Source organism: Panthera pardus, unplaced genomic scaffold (assembly GCF_024362965.1).
Source record: "Panthera pardus isolate Hobbes unplaced genomic scaffold, ASM2436296v1 HiC_scaffold_308, whole genome shotgun sequence".
NCBI classification, from domain to species: domain Eukaryota; kingdom Metazoa; phylum Chordata; class Mammalia; order Carnivora; family Felidae; genus Panthera; species Panthera pardus.
This window is the reverse complement of record NW_026526886.1, coordinates 25,765-31,764: the sequence shown is the minus strand read 5'-3', so window position 1 is coordinate 31,764 and position 6,000 is coordinate 25,765.

Sequence of the window (6,000 nt, the reverse complement as noted above, 5' to 3'; positions counted from 1 at the left end):
TTTATAGGTTCATCTTAACTTTTTATTTTTTATTTATTTAAAAGTTCTAATTGTGGCAAAATACACATAAGGTTCATCTTGTTTTATTTTTATTATTATTTTTAGGTTCTTATATATATTTTTTTCTTTAAAAGCCTGAGAAAATGAGCAACAGAACAAAAGGAACATAGCAGCATCCCAGTGGCCAGGGTTTGGATCTATTGCTGTTCCGTGGTTATAATCATAACTTCGTTTGCGATACGCCCTCCGCGTCTGGCTTTACGTGTGTTCGAATATGTGTACCTGTGCCGTCTAACTGTCGTGTGCTGTGCTCATTTTGGGGGGCGGGGAGATTGAGTTATTCACCAGCTTCGGTGGGGGCTTCTGGGATTTAGCCACACACAGTCGGCCTCACTCCAGGGCCGTGATGCTTCTCCCAGAGTGCCAGATTGTCTGGTGAAGGAGACGCTACCCTTTCCCAGCACTGAGTGTAATTTCTGGGAAAAGGCCACACTGCAATTCAGAAAAGAGAAAGCCAGCTCAGGCCGGCCCTAAGTATATAAGTACAGTGTGACAGAGATGGGCAAGCATAATTTAGGGAAGACTTTGACCTTCAAGGAAAATGCAGATTGATACAAGAACTGCTGGGCTCTGTATCTTTTATTTTTAAGAATCCCTTCGGGGCGCCTGGGAGGCTCAGTCGGTAAGCCTCAGACTTTAGCTCAGGTCATGCCCCCGTGGTCCATGGGTTCGAGTCCTGCATCGGGCTCTGTGCCGACAGCTCGGAGCCTGGAGCCGGCTTCGGATTCTGTGTCTCCGTCTCTCTCTGTCTCTCTCTGCCTCTCCCCGCCACTTGAACTCTGTCTCTCTTTCTCAAAAGTAAATAAACATTAAAGAAAAAAAAAAAAAAAGAATCCCTTAAAAGTGCCCACTGGAGACAGACTTGTGGGGAAAGGGGAGGGCGTTAGGGTTTAGGGCCAAATGGCCTGGTTCTCCCCTTCCTGGCAGTGCATTTACAAAGTCTCTGAAATATTGGGAGATGGTGACAGTGTGGGGGACAGCACCATGCTGAACGCTGAACTCATGCACCCTGGACGCTTCACCCAAATGCCGTGTGTTTCCCTCCGCACCACACACGGACTCTTTGGCCTGCGTGTTCCTCATTGGGCAGCATGAGGTGCCTCTGTGGGATGTGACGTCAGCCTCCCAGCTTAGACCATCAGTGGGACCATCAGAAGCCCTCGGGAACCTGGGGATTCTGATTGCCCGACACCTGAGCTCTTTGACTCACAGAAAGTTTAGAAGTTGCGAAATCGTTTGTCTTTTTTTCTGTCTCAAGATTCAGTCGCCCTTTTATTTATTTGTTTTTAATCTTTATTTGTTTTAGAGAGAGTCCAAGCGGGGAAGGGGCAGATGGGGGGCAGAGGATCTGAAGAGGGTTCTGCCCCGACAGGCTGACGGCAACAAGCCCGGTGTGGGGCTTGAACTCGTGAACCGTGAGATCATGACCTGAGCTGAAGTCGGATGCTCAACTGACTGAGCCACCCAGGCACCCCTGGTTGCCCTTTTATTTATTCCATATATTTTTTTAAGGTTTTAATGTTTAAGTAATCTCTACACTCAACATGGGGCTCATACCCATGACCACCGTGATCAAGGGGATTGTGCTCTACTGACTGAGCCAGCCAGGCACCCTTAGTCACCCTTTCAAACTGTGGGAAAACACGACTCGTCTTTTTTTTTTTAATCTATTTTTATTTTTATTCATGTAAAAAATTTTGTTTATGTTTGTTTTGAGAGAGGGGAGGAGAGAGAGGGAGTGTGCGTGCATGAGTTGGGGAGGGACAGAGAGCCAGAGGGGGAGACAGAGAATCCGAACAAGTTCCAGGCCCTGAGCCGTCAGCATAGAGCCTGGCACGGGGCTCCAACTCACGAGCAATGAGGTCATGACCTGAGCCGAAGTCAGACGCTTAATTGACTGAGCCACCCAGGCACAACCCCTCCTTTTGTTTTTTAATTAAAACATTTTTTTTAATGTTTGTTTTTGAGAGAGAGACAGAGTATGACCAGGGGAGAGGCAGAGAGAGAGGGAGACACAGAATCCAAAGCAGGCTCCAGGCTCCGAGCTGTCGGCACAGAGCCCGACACGGGGCTCGAACTCACAAACCGTGAGATCATGACCTGAGCCAAAGTCAGAAACTTAACTGACTGAGCCACCCAGGTGCCCCTTCTTTTTATTTTAATCTCTGTGCCCAATGTCGGGCTCAAGCTCACGACCCCAAGATTAAGATTTGCATGTTCTACAACTGAGCCAGCCAAACGCCCCGGAGAACACGACTCTACTCGACAGATGTAATGCCTGGCCCTCCTGTGGCCCTGAGGTCTGGTCTCCTTCAGTGTCCTGTGTCGTTCACTGGCAGAGGTCAGCACTGCCTGCCTGCCCCACACGACTTAGGTCAGAGTGCGGCATCATGGGGAGAGTGGATGTCATTAGGTGGTAAGGTTCTTGGTCACACTTCAGGCGAAGTGCCTGAAGTGTGTTTCTCCAAATGATGGTGTGCTACAAGCTGTCATTTGTAGGCATCACACACAGGACTAGACGGGTGTCGTCGCAATTCAGCCACATGACATCAAGGAAGAGGATGTAATGGCTTGGTCCTCGTGTCCAAGAGAGCCAAGCTGTGTGTCCTTTTAGGTCCCAGTCTTCCGGGACTGACCGAGTGGCGCCCACACCTGCAGTGTGATTAGGTGAGCGGCGTCAGTCGCAAAGGAAATGTCCCGAAGTAGATCGAGGGGTTGCAGTTCCAACAGAGGTTGCGGCATTCGTCTTGTGAATGGGAAAATAGTCATACTCAGTAGCTGTAGACATGAAATTGGGCTTGATGGAAGAATACATACTTTTAAGGTGCATTGTACGTATGCATATATTTTTTAAATTTTATTTTATTTGGGGGAGGGGGGTGGGCAGGGCAGAGAGAGAGGGAGAGAGAGGGAATCCCAAGCAGCCTCTGCACTGTCAACGCGGAGCCTGATGCGGGGCTTGAACTCACAAACCGGGAGATCGTGATCTGAGCTGAAGTCGGATGCTTAACCGACTGAGCCACCCAGGCACCCTGCATCGTACCTGTTTCACTTGCTTGTACAATCATTTATAATAGTGATTATTGCTGCCTCTGACCTTGCCAGTATTCGGTACCAGTGATGGGATAAGGGGAGCATTACCTCTTAAAGACAGACTGACCAACAGAGTAAGAACTTTAACAGGAATTAGGGGATGTAGCAACGACATGGCTTCTACTGCTGAAGAATGAAACTCCGTGCATCGGAAGGGAAATTCTTTTTCCATACTGCCAGCTGACCACACACTCTGCCGCTTTCTTGGTCAGAGGAATGACCTCTCATCTCTAAATGAATGATCTCTCTAAATAAGATATTCAGTGTTGATGGAACACTCGGGTCGGTCTGGATTTTGCATAACGAGATGCACATGTGAGCAAAACGCAGGGCCCGCCAACGGCTCACTCTTGTCCCAGCCACCACGTTCTAGTCACCTGATAGAGACTGACGGTGGCAGAGTCTGATGGGAGTCGGTTGGAAAAAAAATAACATCTAGAAAATCCCAAAACGAGTTGAGCACAGTTGCTCGTAGGTACGGTGTAAATGACGAAATCTATTTCTGACCACCTCAGAGTATTAAAGATTAGCCGAATGAACCGCATGCAACGAGCGCCTTGTGTATAAGCAAATTGATGATTCGGTGAGTCCGGAAGACATCCCTTCAATAAATGGTGTTATCCATTGCAAATTCCTATTTATTTTCATCGTGCAAAATAAATTCCTACCTCCCTTCCATCCAAATCATTGTAAGTGATGGGGCGCCTGGGTGGCTTAGTCGGTTAAGTGTCTGACTCTTGATTTCTGCTCAGGACACGATCTCACGGTTCGTGAGTTTGAGACCCGTGTCAGGCTCTGTGCTGACGGCATGAAGCCTGCTTGGGATTCTCTCGCTCCCTCTCTCTCTGCCCCTCCCTTTCTCTGTCTCTCCTTCTCTCTCAAAATAAATAAACATAAAAAAGGAATTTTAATGATGGACACAGCTGACATGTGCCTTCATCACTAAATTGAAAGATTCTATTTTGAAAACTATATTTATGTTAAACATCAGAACACACACGGGACACCTGGGTGGCTCTGTCGGTTGAGCATCCGACTCTTGATTTCTGCTCAGGGTATGATCTCGCAGTTTGTGAGTTCAAGCCTCGCATCGGGCCCTGCGCTGACAGTGCGGAGCCAGCTTGGGATTCTCTCTCTCTCTCTCTCTCTCTCTCTCTCTCTCTCTCTCTCAATATAAATAAATACAACATTAAAAAAAAAAAAAAAAAAGCCAGAACACACAGAAGAAGCTTACTATACACTGAAAGCCGGGAACTCAGAGTGACTTAGAAGACTTTTGACCTTTTACCTTTGTATCAAGATTGCTCAACCTTGGCTCTGTTGACGTTTGTGACTGGAAAGTCTTTTCTTGTGGGGGAGAGGTCTTTTGTGTTGTAGGTGTTGAGCAGTATCCCTGGTCTCTACCGATTAAATGCTAGGAGCACCCCCCCCCCCCCACACACACACCCCACTTGTGACATTGTGACAACCAGTAATATTTCTGGACATTGCCCCTGGGGCAGATGGCCCTGGGTGGGGGGGGGGCGGGTGCAGAATTGCCTGCCTTTGAAAACCTCTTAAAATCTCTCCCGTGAGCATACACTACTTCCATAATTTTAATGGCATTTAAAACCATAAAATTTACCCAGTAGAGTTGAAAACTTCTATCCATACCGAAGCCCGCACACGATGTTTATGGCAGCTTTATTCATCGTTGCCAAAAGTCGGAAGCTCGGAAGCAACCAAGATGAGATGGCCTTCGGTAGGTGGATGGATACATAAGCCGTGCTCCGTCCAGACGGTGGAATTCTATTCGGTGCTGAGGACAAACGAGCTGTCAGGCCGTGAAAAGATAGGGAAGCACCTTAAATGCCCATCACAAAGCGAAAAAGCCCATCAGAAAAGGCTATGTGCTGTAGGACTCCAATTCTGTGACCTTCTGGAAAAGGAAACAGCAAAAACACCAGTGGTTGCCAGGGGTTGGAGGAGGAAGAGGGGAAGGGCAGAGCACAGAGGACTGTTTAGGGACGCTGTGATGATGGACACGTGTCGTTGTACGTGTGCTTCAGTCCACAGAACACACCGCAGCAAGAGTGAGCCCTGACGTAAACTGTGCGCTCTGGGTGACAATGACGTGTCCGCGTAGGTTCATCCATGGTAACTAATGTCCCCTCTGGTGGGGGGTGTTGGCAGTGGGGGAGTGAGGGCAGGGGTTATTTGAGAAATCTCTACCTTCTGCTCAATTTTGCTCTGAATGTAAAACTACTCTAAAAACAGAAGTGTATTTAAATATATTTTCTTATTTCATTTTTTATTATTTTTTTAAATGTTTAATTTTGAGAGTGAGAGAGCATGAGCGGGGGAGGGGCGGAGACACAGAATCCGAAGCAGGCTCCAGGCTCCCAGCTGTCAACACAGAGCCCGACGCGGGGCTCGAACTCCCCAACTGTGAGATCACGACCTGAGCTGAAGTTGGACGCTCAACCGACTGAACCACCCAGACGCCCCTAAATACAATCATTTTCAAAGGCAAAATAAAGATTGCGTTCCCAAACTGATTAGATTGTTCTGTTTAATTGCCCACGTCTGTGATCCATGAAAGAATTGGGAAGTTTCAAAATTTCAGCACTCGGGTCCTGAAATCTGCACGTCGATGTGATGTGACATTTGCTCGGCTGTCCCAACGATCCCTGGTGGCAGCTGTGTGAATGGCCCCTGGGGACCAGAGACTCGAGCGCCCGTCCACAGCACACTCCTGCTCTTTCCCCTTCCCTGTGGTCGTTCTCTGTCACAAAGCACAGACCTGCTTTGCTTCTGGAATAAAGAACTTCTTTCTCTGCGTGCTGTCTGGTCACCCTGACCAGACGA